We start from the raw sequence: 14,804 nt of genomic DNA on the forward strand, positions 1-14,804 counted from the left end.
TCTGCAATTTAGAAATAAAACACAAGCTCAGGGACTGGGCCAAAATTTCAGAACAAATTAAAATTAGGTGAAATGTTGGTAGCCCTCTCCCACCATCCACTTAATGCATTTTCCTCTCTGACAAGTGTGCCATTCAAGGTTGTGCTCCATTGTTTGAGTGTCATAATTATAGATCTATTTTAGTGATAGCAGACACCAGCAAAGACTGATATTTCCCCACAGACTCTTTTTTCCTTGCCATCTCTCTATTTAGCTCTTTTCTAGTTATTTGCCATCTTTTAGATACTGTGTGGGTGGAGAAATATTAGTTCTAATAACCCCTGGTTCCCATTGAAATGAAAAGATACAATTAGGTGAAATCTGTTGGCAAAATTGTGTATTTGTCCAAAGTGAGCAGGGAGGATATTTACCTCCTGCCTTTGGAAGCTGCATGATTGTCAGCATTTGAGTAACAGCTGGGCTCTTTCCCTTTGTTAGGATGCATCTTTTACATCTATTGATTATTTCAAGATGATTGTATGAGTAAATTCCTCCATACTTCCAATACTAAGGTGAGGCAGGTTAGAGAACTATTCTTCTTTGTTGTCAAGTTAGTGCTTTACAATAGAACTTGCAGCAAAAGGCTCCTGCTGGATTTTATTCTTGTTTTCTCCAAGACTAAAAAGTTAAATAAATCAGCAGTCTTTGAAACCTGCTGGCAGGGTTCTGACACTCATTTGAAACATGGAATCTCAGAAGCATTTGGCTGTTTTAAAACCAACAAAGGACTTAAGCCAGTCACCTGGAAATTAATAAATACCTCTCTCTATTTCTCCGTGACGCTCTCTGAGAATTGGTCTTTTTTCACCCTCTTAGGGTAGACAAGTCCTTCTGCCTTGCTCTTTGGATTCAAGACGATGCCACAAATAGAGGTTTTCACTGTGTAGATGAGTGAAGTGCAAATTGCATTTTACCCATCAGCCCTCCGGCCAAGTGCTTCCTGACCAAGACTCAGCTCCAGGCAGATAGAAAAGTGAATTAGGTACTTCAAGGACTTGAGCGTTCACTGGAGGAAGTAGACACGCCTGCTTAAGGCATTTGCCAAATCCTGGTTGGAATTTGGTTCCTCTGAAAATAGTAAGGCACAAAGTTCTAGAAACTGAGAGACAAAGAGCAAAGGGCTTTTCCACTGCCTTTTTATTCTCTGTTCAAAATAACATTGACGAACTTTTTAGGAATCCCCATTTGGATTTAGCTCTCGCTGGAAGGTTTTCTTTCTTTGAAATATATGAGCAGCTCTGGACTTGGAGGTTGGGGACAGGAGGAAGGAAGGGGCACCATAATAATCCCTAGGGTGGGAATGCAGGGCCATGAGAACAGTCCACCATGATATCTCATTCAGCTAGGTTCACTGGAAGTTATGCCGCTGTACACTGACAGACAACATAATTCTTAGATAGAAGGAACTCTCCCAGGAATTTTACCAGCATTACATGCCCATTTGTTGCATCATGCAAGCATTTTCCTCTGAGAAAGATGCCAAATATTTTTGTGTGTGACTTTCCAAATAGAGAATAGCCACAATTGCTAAACCCACAACTGTTTTTCATGAGAGGGAAAAAAGAGGCCCTAATTGTTTAGTGAATGTTAGGAGGTATGTTTATGCCCTTTATAGGGCCATAAAGCAGTTGCCTAAAATAATGCCCCATATAGCTCCTTTGTTCAAAGGGCGTTGCGCCCCATCCTCTCCTTGCATGTCACAAATCAGTAGCTAGATGTTTAATATTTAGGAGAGACACACAGCCAAAACCATGGACAGCATACCTCAGAAAAAAGTTAAATTTTAGTGATTTTTGTTTTTAGTGTGTATACAATCCCAGTTGAGTGGGTTTATCCTAAAGCTTCTTGTTGATACCAGCAAAATGTAGGCAAAGTTTTAAAAGAAAGAATCCAAGTGAAAATACTTGGAGCACGTAAATTCAATACCATGGATAGTTTTTAGATGTCTTTCACGTGAATCTAGGGATTCACAGTGAACAGAAAACATGAGATACAAAGGTTTAAGTATGCGGAGCCATAAACAAAATCATTTTTATTTTTCAAAACTAAGGATTAATGCTATATATACATAGGTAGTTAAAATATCTAACTATTCAAATATTTTTTATGATAAACCTTGGCAAAATAACTCAGAAAAATCAGAGTTTAAAGTGACTAGAATTTCTATTAGTTTAGTACAAGGTGTTACTAAGCCATTGTTAGTTGAAGTGTCTGGAAATGTGCATTTTAGAAATTCAATGTTATTTTTTTGTTTGTTTTTAGGAAAAACATCTTTTAATGTAGTAAAAACATCTTTTAGGAAAAACATCTTTTAATATAGTAAAAACATCTTTTAGGAAAAACATCTTTTAATGTAGTAAAAACGTGCACTGGTGTCTTACAATATAATCATGGTAGGAAGGTTTATGCCTGGAGATTGTGAGTTGACATAAATCTGTCCTGCTTTCCCACAGACAGCTGTGTCCCTCCCCCTTCTGGTTATGCTGCATATGTCCTTGAAGCTTTATTTTTCTGTAGGTATAAAGTAAGATTTTCTTCCTTGTCCTCATACACCCTACTTATAAAATAAACTCCTTCATAATTAATTGGCTGCCTGGGTCAAGTATGAACTATGTGTCCAAAGGATGGAGGAGTTATTTCTCCTACTTCCTATTAGCCAAACAAAACATATTTGCAGATTTTGATATCCATGATGAAGCTACAAGCAGGGCTGTGATAGTGTGTGTGTGTTTGTGTGTGTGTGTCTAGGTATGTATCCCATTTTGAATTTTTAGAATCAGCTAAGTGTACTAGAATGATCACAAGACAAATACCATTGCTTTACGTTGTTTTCATATGACGGTCACCAAAAAGCATCATGTATGGCTAGAGTATTGGGAAAGTCAGGGTTTGTTATGTACCTTATCAGCTACCCAAGCTTCACTCACTTGCATGGAGTGTTTGTCATTAGGTAGGAAATGTTGAAGTTTTATCCTAGACTTGAAAAGTGAAGGAAATCCATGGTTATAAGGGGATGTGCATGAAGAAGTAAATCCCTAAGGAGTTGTGAAGAAAGCTTGTTCAGTCTCTTGTTGAGAGTGTGTCTACATTGGGGAGAAATGGGCACACATTCTGATTTTCAATTTTTTCCCTCAGACATAAACTCGTCACAGCCCTCTCCCTAAGTGTATTAGTCAAATTCATTTTGTTTTGAAAAATTACGGGTGTATATAAAGCCTCTCTATCTTTAAAATAACTTTTCTTGACAAGTTCAAAAATGTAAGACATATGACAGAACAGAAATTTTCTTCACTTATATAGTTTTATTTTCCACAGTGCTGCAGCTGAAGTTTGCCCTGTTGTCAGTTCATACATGAGTCCTGTTGATGCTTCTTTTCTCTTAAGTGCCAGGGGTTTGGCTTTGAAGCTTTTCCTAACTCAGTCTTTAGGGACCACTCTAATTACATTATTAAACAAGATGAAAATAATTCAGATAACAAAACCTTCTTTAGAGATACCCATCCAACGAATTAAGTATAAAAAACTTATTCAGTAGAGTATATTGCAAAACAAAAGGTTACATGAGACTTAAAAATGGCAAATTATCTTAATATCCTTTATTAGGACATGTAAGAACTAATGCAAATGTGATGAGAAGTAGCTGTCAGGTTTGTAAAAGCAATTTTTGACTCACTGTTATTCTCTCTCTTTCTGGATTTTCTTTAGAGAAATATTTGAACTTTCATGCTATAATATGAATTTATTCAAGCCTAAAATGTTATTTTGTTACATTAAACATTTATATTTATCAAACATAAAACACTGACCAGAATATTTTAACATTTCAAATGGTTCATATCATTTAAATGTTTTATGTCACAAATTCACACAGAAATCATACACTAAAACTGTGTGTGTCTGTGTGTGAGAGAGAGAATTTTATAAACAACTAAAACATGCTTTCTAAACTAGAGGAAGAAAAAAATTGATGAGGGAAAAGAAGTCATCCAGCATACAAGGAGGCAAGGGAAAAAGAGAAACACAGAAGTGGAAAAAATACTGCAAAATAAGAAAATACAAATGAATACAAATATATCAGTCATCACAATCTATATAATTTGACTAGGGTTCCAGTTAAAAGCTGAGATCTTTAGATTATTTTCAAATTAACTATATATTATTTACCAGTATACATTAAAAAATTCATAATAAGGACACCGAAAGGTAGTGAGTGAAAAGATGGGAAAATACGCACTAGGCAAATACTAACCAAAGCAAAGTTGATAGAGCTAAAGTGATACCAAATAAAACAGGCTTTAAGACAAAAACAATGTTCAAAATAAAGAGGGTCACAGGTATATACAATTCCCAGTTCACCAAGAAGAGAGTATATATAATTCTGACGTTATATATACCTAAAATGTAGCTTTTTAAAGATAAAGAGTAAAATTAGGAAAAATTACAAGGATAGAAAAATCCACCAGCACAGTTAGATTATATCACACCAATTTCAGTAATTGATTTTAAAAGTAGGCAAAAAAAAAAAAAAAAAAAATCACTAAGGATGAGGAGGATTTGAACACAATTAAAAAGCTTGATCTGGGGCTTCCCTGGTGGCGCAGTGGTTGAGAATCTGCCTGCTAATGCAGGGGACACGGGTTCGAGCCCTGGTCTGGGAGGATCCCACATGCCGCGGAGCAACTGGGCCTGTGAGCCACAACTACTGAGCCTGCGCGTCTGGAGCCTGTGCTCCGCAGCAAGAGAGGCCACGATAGTGAGAGGCCCGTGCACCGCGATGAAGAGTGGCCCCCGCTTGCCGCAACTAGAGAAAGCCCTAGCACAGAAACGAAGACCCAGCATAGCAATCAATCAATCAATCAATCAATAAAAAAAAAAAAAAAACCTAAAAAGCTTGATCTAATGTGCATATATAGAATTCTGAGCTCACTATTAGAATACATTTTCAAGTACATATGGAACATTTTTTTTGAAATGCATTATGAACTGGACATAAAGCAACTCCTTAATTTCAAAAATCTGTATCATACATATCCTAATCTCTGAACTCAAGGAAATTAAGGTAGATGTAATTACCAAAAGGGGAATTTTTAAAATTCATGCATTTGAAATTTAAACACATGCTTTAATTACCCGTGGGTAAAAGAAACCACACAGAAATTTAAAACACTTAGAACCAAATGTGAATGAAAAACTATATATAAAAATTTCCAAGATGCAACTAGAGCATCTTCATATTAAAAGAATACTTTATAGCTTATTTTTTAGAAGTCTGAAAGTGAAAAGGATGCTATATATAGGCTGCAGAAAACAAGCAGAAGTTATTTTGAAGCAGATGTAATGGTTCAAAATCTAAAATGATAGAACACACGAAAACTGACTCATGAAGAATTAGTTAATCCATATAGTCTATGACTATATCAGTCAGGGTTCATTCAGGGAAACAGAAAAAACTAATATAGGGACTGTGTAAAGAGGTTTTAGGACAACTGAGGCAACAGGGATAGTAACAGCAGGCAGTATCTGTTACTTCTAGAGCTGTGGGAAAAAAGGAAGAGGTTACTATTTTTGGAATCTAACAGCTTGGAAAAGAGACTCCTCAGAGCTGGGACCCAGATCTCTGATTAGAGGGTGCTACCCAGCAGGTGCTGATGTTCAGGAGTTCAGAGGAAGCCCCCCCGTCCCTACAGATCTTCGAGTCAAACCACTGAGGAAGGAAGCACTGGCCATCTGGTGCTGGTGTCTCTAAGGAGAGACAGTGATGCTGGTTATGGGACTATAGAAAAAACTGGAACAAAAAATGTCACTGCTAAAGTAAAGAAACATTGCTGGGGTGCCATTAACAGGAAGCAAACACAGAAGGGACAGGTTCCTTCTCCTTCCTCCAGCCTCCTAGTCTCCCTTTAGCAGCTGTTGGAAGAAACTAACAGGGAACCCAAAGGAAAGGAAAAATGTGGTTTGAAGAGTGTCAATTCCAGTATTGCAAAACAAAATAGAAAACAGTTTTTTTTTTTTTAAGATTTATTGGAGTATAGTTGATTTACAAGGTTGTGTTAGTTTCAGGTATGTAGCATAGTGATTCAGTTATTCATATACATATATTCATTCTTTTTCAGATTCTTTTCCCATATAGGTTATTACAGAACATTGAGTAGAGTTCCCTGTGCTATACAGTATGTCCTTGTTGGTTCTCTATTTTATATATAGTAGTGTGTGTATGTTAATCCCAAGCTCCTAATTTATCCCTCCTCCCCTCCCTATCCCCTTTGGTAACCGTAAGTTTGCTTTCGAGTTCTGTGAGTCTGTTTCTGTTTTGTAAATAAGTTCACTTGTATCATTTTTTAGATTCCACATACAGCGATATCATATGATACTTACCTTTCTCTGTCTGATTTACTTAGTATGATAATCTCTAGTTTCATCCATGTTGCTGCAAATGGAATTATTTCATTCTTTTTTTTTTTTTTTGAAGGAAGGTAATCCACTTGGTATTTATAAAACATTAAATACTGAGGTACTTTCATAATTATGAAAACTGCTTAAGAAGTAGTGAGTTTAGCATTACAACGACAAAAAGTACTAATGCCTATAGCTCACCTCCTGAGATGTTAGATTAAATTAAAAAGAAAAGTTCTGAAAAAGAGTAAACTCTTGGTCTTGTTGCTTGGGAGAAAAATCTAAACTTTAGAGGCTAGCTCAAAAGTCTATCTTGGTTGCAGGCTTCAAGTCTGGTAGGAATCACGGCTCCTCAGTTGAAAACCTAGTAAGAGTAGCAGCAAGGTTAATGAAGAGCAAGCTAAATCTCCTCAGAATAATTCATGCTGCCACAAATTTGCTCTGTGGACTTGGAGATGCTGCTATTCACCCAGCACTGGGAGAGGGAAGGAGCACAGATGGACTCACGGTTTTGGATGTCAGAGGAGCTGAAGGACTGGTTAGGGAAACCATCTCCTGGATTGCTAATTGGAGCTTTAAGCGATGCAGAGGATTGCTGATTCCAATTTCTCTTTGGATCTCAGTGTCTGATAAAGCAGACGTAATGGCACCGCTCTTCATATTGGCTCCGCAGGCTGCCATGTACCAAGCAGGCATTCCCAACCAGAGCTCTAACCACGCGACTACAGTGGGCCCATCCCACTGGGCAAAAAGGTAATCCCTTTCTCCAAGCTTCTTCTAGAAGTTCATGCTTTTTCTTCAGTCTTCTATCCTCAGTTTGAATTCCACGTTTGCCTAACCCCGGGGACTCCTGAGCTGCAGCTTCAGTCTCTATAAAGCCTCGGAGCTGCCCAAGTCGAGGTTTTTCTTTTTTACCAAACAAACGTCTTATTGAAGACTTGATTCCTTTCTTCTTGGGGGCTTTGCGAAGAGAGTCTTGGCTGCTGTTGGCACTGCCAAGCCCAAGGCTTTCAGGCTCGAGGGAGGCAGTTAAACTACTTCGGGCATCATTGCGGTAGGAAGAAGGGAGGGTGTGAGTCATCCTGTTGGCTCTAGGGGGAGGGGGAGGAGAAGTTTCACATTTAATTGTTGATTTAGCCTCCCGACCATCTTCTTCTACCACTGCAATCTTTCTCTGATGTTTCCTTAGATCACTTGGCAGTGTCATGACTCCCATCCGATCCATTTCCCTGGCAGGACCTCGAGGGGCGAGCTTTGGTGTTGAGTGTCCACTCGGGGGAGATGAACTGTTCAGTGAAGAAGCTGTAACCGAGGCAGTGATGGAGGTACCTGGAAGGACCCTCGCTAAATTCAGGCCTTCCAGACTCACACTAGCCACTCTATTCTCAATTTCTTCAGCATGTAACTCTATATTGTTTTTCTTCCTGAATTAGTCTGATTTCTTTGTTGATAGCATCCAGTTGTTCCTGAAGCATCATGGCTAGAGTCTGGGCATCAGAATGACCACCTGGAGAGTAAAGATCCACTGAGCTAAAAATCGTTTCTCTTTCATCATCATCAATGTCAGACATTTCTGTGTCACTTTCAAAAGGGTGACTGCTTAGCACTCCAATTTGTTGTGTTCTATTCCATTCATGATCCCCAAGAGATTTCACCTTTGGCTCATCTCTCCGCACACCCATGTGACCCCTCCTTGGTCTTCTTATTACTTTAGTTGTTCTGTAATAAGACTGGCTGTCCACTAGGGATCCAACAGAGTACGGCAGCTCAGCTGAGGTGTCTAGATGAGTTCTTGATATTGTGGGTTCAAATAAAGAGTCAGTTCTCATTTTCATCTGGTCAAGTTCAGATCTCAGCTTTTCAATTTCTTCTGCTAATCTTTCCTTATCATGTAAAGATTCTTGCAGATTCTTTCTGAAAGTTTCTGATTCTTGAATTAAAACATTCCTCTCTTCTAGAGCAGCCATTCATTCCTTTAAGTGTAGCTGTAAGCGTTTGTTGGATTCAGTCAGAAGTCTATCCACAGTTTCGGATAATCTTTTGTTGTACTCCTCGTTCATTTTCTCTCTTTGCCTAGCTCTTTGAAGTTCTTGATTTTTCTCTTCAATTTGACCTTCTAGATGCCTCATACATTCTTCAATGTTTCCATGTCTTTCTTCAGCCTTTGTCAGGGCTGCAATTCTCTGAGCCAGTTCAGCCTCTACTTCAGGTAAGCTCTCAGCTTTTCCCATAGTTTGCTGTAACTTTTGCTCAGCCAGCTCAAGACGCTCTTGTAACTGTCTGTTCTTCTCTTCCATCTGCCATAGGATGGCCTCTTTATTTGCTAACTCATTTTCTAGTTTGTCATTCATGTCATGTATGGAGGTAGATTCTCTCTGAGCACTGGGGTAACGCTTCTCAAGGGTCGTGATTCTTTCTTCCATATCTTCCTACTGTGCCATGGCCTCCCTAATGTCCCTTTGATACTTAGTGTTCATTTCTTCTGCTTTAATGAGATCCTTTCTTGCTGTCTCTGCTTCCTGTTCCACCTCTCCCCCTTGAGAAGAAAGGGCTGCTAAACGTTCTTTCATCTGGGCCATTTCATAGTTTTGTATTTCAAGCAATTCTTGTAGTTCAACTATTGGACTTGTTTCATCAGTTGAGTCTATAGAGCCATTGGACAAACGCTTTTCATGGACTTTCTGGCCAGGTTCCATCCCTTCAAGATGTTCTGACTCTGTGGATCCCTCACTTGATGGCATTTTTCTTTGTATATGAACATTTTGTTCATGCAAGGCAACAGTCTCCTGATTAGCAGCAGCTAGTTCTTCCAGTGCAGAGACCCTTTCTAAAGAAACCCTCAGTCGCTCCCTTACCTTTCATCCAAGGCCTTGAGGTGCTCAAATAAAGATTGCAGCACCCTGAGAACCTCAACTTCGCTGGACACTCCAGAGGGGGACAGGGCTTCTCGCTTCACCACCGTCATTCTTAGTGACCTTTCATATCGTGACACAAGGCACTCCAAATGCTTCAGTAACAGTCTTGTATTGTTTCTTTCAGCTTTAAGTTCAGAAATTTCTTCTTCCTTTTCTAGAAGTTGTTCCCTGCAGGCATTTAATTCTTTTGTCAGTGCAGCAAATTCCGGTGGATCAACCCCCTTAGAACCAGTCAGCCCTCCTGTTAGGGATTCAATATCCTGCTGGTGTTGGAGGGTCTCCTGCAGAGGTGGGGAGTGGCTGTGGCTCACTGTGGGGACAAGGACACTGGCAGCAGAAGTTCTGGGAAGTACTCCTTGGTGTGAGCCTTTCCGGAGTCTGCCATTAGCCCCACCAAAGAGCCTCTAGGCTCCAGTCTATTCCATTCTTTTTTATGGCTGAGTAATATTCCATTGTATATATGTACCACATCTTCTTTATCCATTCATCTGTCGATGGATATTTAGGTTGCTTCCATGTCTTGGCTATTATGCAAATAATAGCTATTTGCTATTATTGCAAATAATGTTGCAATGAACATTCTGTATCTTTTTTAATTATGGTTTTCTCCAGATATATGCCTGGAGTGGGGTTGCTGGATCATATGCTAGTTCTATTTTTAGCTTTTTAGGGAACCTCCATACTGTTTTCCATAGTGATTGTACCAATTTACATTCCCACCAACAGTGTAAGAGGGTTCCCTTTTCTCCACACCCTCTCCAGCGTTTATTGTTTGTAGACTTTTTGATAATGGCCATTCTGACTTGTGTGAGGTGATACCTCATTGTAGTTCTGATTTGCATTTCTCTAATATTATAATTAGTGATGTTGAGCATCTTTTCATGTGCGAGAACTGTTACTTTTGAGCACAGAGAAGATAGTTCCATAGTCCTGGGTACTTGTGGTAGAGAAGAAGAAATTCTGAAAATAAATGAGTTAAATATACAACTTTAAGAAGTTAGAATAACAGAATAACTCTAAAGAAATTAGACAGGTCTAGTTAATAAAGATAAAAATAAGTGAAATAGAAAATAAAGATTCAATAGACAGAATGAGCAAAGCCAAAATATATTTCTTCAAAAAGAATAAGAAAATTGACAAAACAAAACTGAAAAAGAAAAAGGCATAGGTAAATAATTTGGGAAAAGGAAAAGGAAGACATACATATATTGCAGAAATCAAGCAGAGGGTATTATGAACAACTGTATGCCAAAAACTTTTGAAATATGTGAAATGGTCAAATTATTAAAACAGTCTCAATAAGTAGAAACTCTAGTCTATGGCCATTGAAGAAATTAGACTTGTAGTCATTTTTCCCCCACAAATCAAACACCAGGCTCAGATGGTTTTATAGGACAATTCTACTTCTTTCAAGGAAAAGAAGAAGAATTTTTCACAAACTCTTTAGGGACTATAAAAAAAAAAAAACAGAGTGGAATATTTCTTCTAAGAGTTATAACTTAATACCAAAATCACAATTAGTAAAAGAAAAGGTATAGGCCAGTTCAAAGAACAAATTTGTCAGTGTATATAAAAAGACAAGATGTATTCAGTAGTGAAATGCTAAAAGTGTTCTCCTTAAGAAACGGTATAAACATACTCACTATCATCATGGGTATTCAACATTGTACTGGAGGTCTTAAGATAATGTGACAAGAAGAAAATGGTAGAAAAGTAATGGAAGGGGGAAAATGTCATCTATAGATGATATGATCACCTATATAGACAACACAAAGGGGGATATACAAATTACTGAAATTATTATGGAAACCTGTCAAGGTGGCAATACATAAGATTAATACACAAAAAACAACTGCATTTCTATATACCAGCAGCAAACAGAAAATTCAGGATTTTTTGAAGTTACTATTTACACAGCAACTGAAAATAGATGGTACTTAGGAATACATATATCAAACAATAAACAAGCCTTCTATAGGGAAAATAATAAAACTGAATCAAAAGACATTTAAAAAGTTCTAAATAAAGAGAGATACATGTTGTGTTCATCTATTGAAGAGTTAATATTGTAAAGATATAAGTGCTTCCTCAAGTTATTCATATTTACTGGAATTACAGATTTTTTAAAAAGATTTAAAAATTTAGATGGAAGAGCAAAGAGCCAAGACAGTCCTAAAGAATCAAGTAGAGAGAATTTTCCTGGCAGAAAAATTCATAATAATTAAAACTGTAACTGGTGCAGAGATAGAGCAATGGAATAGAATGGAAAAATAAGAAAATGGTCTCTGCACATAGAAAACTTGACATAAGGCACAACTAAATTCAGGATTGGTGGGAAAGGGCAGATTATTCAATGAATGGTTCTAGAATAATTGCTCATCTATAAGGACAAAATTGTAAACTGATCCTTAACTCATACCTTATGCAAAAAAATCAGTTTCTAACGTATTAAGCTGTAGGTACAAAAGGCAAAACATTAGAAATTCTAGAAGAAAATAAAAGAGAAAAACCTCTATATCCTTAGGGATTTTTAAACAAAAATTATGTAAACTGTAACAAGTATTAAGAAATTCAGCTTCATCACAATTCAGAACCATGCATTAAAAGACCCTTGTAAAGACTTGTGGTTGCCAAGGGGGAGGGGATTGGGGGAGGAATGGATTGGGAGTTTGGGATTAGCAGATGCAAACTATTATATGTAGAATAGATAAACAACAAGGTTCTACTGTACAGCACAGGGAACTATATTCAATATCCTGTGATAACCCACAATGGAAAAGAATACAAAAAAGAATGTGTATATATGTATAACTGAATCACTTTGCTGTGCAGCAAATACTGACACAACATTGTAAATCAACCATACTTCAACAATTAAAAAAAAAAAAAAGACCCTGTAAAGAGTGTAAAAGACAAACCACAAACTGAGAAAATATATTTGTGATACACATAACAAAAAATATAAAAAGGACTAGTGTCTACAATATATAAAAGCCTCATGTGTCAATAGAAAAATATAAACAATCTATTTATTTATTTATTTATTGGGTGACACGAGTAGCCAATAAATATCAAAAGATTCTCTACCTTATTACAATCAGTGAACATTTAAATAATGATATACCATTTCACAGCTGCCAGACTAGAAAAAAATTAAAGTCTGACAAAACCAAGTGACGAGAGGAACATAGAACAGTAGGATTTCTCGGAGCAGGTAAGAACACAAATTGGGACAATAATCTTGGGGAATAATTTACCTACCATTCAACTTCCATGTGCATAAACCCCTTGTCCCAGGAATTCTAATCCAAATCTTCGCACATGTGCACCAAGAAAGATGATGAAAAATGTTCATAGTAGCATTGTTCATAATAGCAACAAACACTAGAAACAGCTCAATTGTCCATTGAAATTAGAATGGATAAATTGTAGTACAATCACATAATGAAATACTGTGCTGTAGTAAAACTGAACTACAGCTATAGGCACCAACATAAATGAATTTCAGAAAATAATTTGAGCTCCAAAAGCAAATTGCAGAATACAGAAGTACAGTTCCATTCATACAAAGTTCAAAAATAGGCATAGCTAAACAATATATTGTTCAGGGACACATACATGTGATTAAAATATGAAGAAAAGGTACAGGGAGATTATCACAAAATTTAGGATACTGGTTGCATCTGGGAAGGAGAGAGTGGTGTTGCTATCATGGAGCGGTACACAGTAGCCTTCAAAAATATTAGTAACGTTCTGTTTTTTAAGCTGGCTGATAAGCAATTTTGTTCTTTTTATTTTTTTATTTTATACAGTTATACACTTTTACTCTGTATGATACACTCATAATGAAATATTTTATAAAATTTTAAAAATTCTACTTTCATATTAGATACTTGGTTTGGCTTTAAAAAGGAGCCAATGGATTTGTTTAATATTTTTCTTTATCCTAGTCTGATAAATTTCACTGCCTCCTTGGGTTACAACATTAAACATTTTAAACCACCGTCCTCAAAAAAAAAGTCTAAATAATTTTGAACTATTTAACTTTTGGTTTTTTACAAACATGTATGTATACACATATATGAATTTTAAGATGACACCTATGAAAGAGTTTAAAGACATACATACCTATACAAATGCAAGCTAATATAGACATGGTGCATGTATTTTTTTTTTTGAATTTTTGAGTTTTCTTTTATATTTTTTTTATACAGCAGGTTCTTATTAGTTAACCATTTCATACATATTAGTGTATATATCTCAATCCCAATCTCCCAATTCATCACACCACCACCACCCCACCCAGCTTTCCCCCCTTGGTGTCCATACAATTGTTCTCTACATCTGTGTCTCAATTTCTGCCCTGCAAACTGGTTCATCTGTACCATTTTTCTAGGTTCCACATATATGCATTAATATACGATTTTTGTTTTTCTCTTTCTGACTTACTTCACTCTGTATGACAGTGTCTAGTTCCGTCCACGACTCTACAGATGACCCAGTTTTGTTCCTTTTTATGGCTGAGTAATATTCCATTGTATATATGTACCACATCTTCTTTATCCATTTGTCTGTCAATGGGCATTTAGGTTGCTTCCATGACCTGGCTATTGTAAATAGTGCTGCAATGAACATTGGGGTGCATGTGTCTTTTTGAATTATGGTTTTCTCTGGGTATATGCCAGTAGTGAGATTGCTGGATCATATGGTAATTCTATTTTTAGTTTTTTAAGGAACCTCCACACCGTTCTCCATAGTGGCTGTATCAACTTACATTCCCACCAACAGTGCAAGAGGGTTCCCTTTTCCCCACACCCTCTCCAGTGTTTGTTGTTTGTAGGTTTTCTGATGATGCCCATTCTAAGTGGTGTGAGGTGATACCTCATTGTAGTTTTGATTTGCATTTCTCTAATAATTAGTGATGTTGAGCAGCTTTTCATGTGCTTCTTGGGCATCTGTATGTTTTCTTTGAAAGAATGTCTATTTAGGTCTTCTGCCCACTTTTGGATTGGGTTGTTTGTATTTTTAATATTGAGCTGAATGAGCTGTTTATATATTTTGGAGATTAATCCTTTGTCCATTGATTCGTTTGCAAATATTTTCTCCCATCCTGAGGGTTGTCTTTTCATCTTGTTTGTAGTTTCCTTTGCTGTGCAAAAGCTTTTAAGTTTCATTAGGTCCCATTTGTTTATTTGTGTTTTCATTTCCATTACTCTAGGAGGTGGATCAAAAAAGATCTTGCTGTGATTTATGTCATAGAGTGTTCTGCCTATGTTTTCCTCTAAGAGTTTGGTAGTGTCTGGCCTTACATTTAGGTCTTTAATCCATTTTGAGTTTATCTTTGTGTATGGTGCTGGGGAGTGTTCTAATTTCATTCTTTTACGTGTAGCTGTCCAGTTTTCCCAGCACCACTTATTGAAGAGACTGTCTTTTCTCCATTGTATATCCTTGCCTCCT

At 37.0% G+C, this 14,804-nt stretch overlaps 1 pseudogene; it reads right to left on the bottom strand.

The window, feature by feature from the left end:
- Window positions 1-2,265: 2,265 nt before the first annotated feature.
- LOC137768311 (liprin-alpha-2 pseudogene) lies at window positions 2,266-10,300 on the bottom strand (annotated as a pseudogene).
- Window positions 10,301-14,804: the final 4,504 nt, after the last annotated feature.

The sequence above is a fragment of the Eschrichtius robustus genome, chromosome 8, assembly GCF_028021215.1.
Source record: "Eschrichtius robustus isolate mEscRob2 chromosome 8, mEscRob2.pri, whole genome shotgun sequence".
Lineage (NCBI taxonomy): Eukaryota > Metazoa > Chordata > Mammalia > Artiodactyla > Eschrichtiidae > Eschrichtius > Eschrichtius robustus.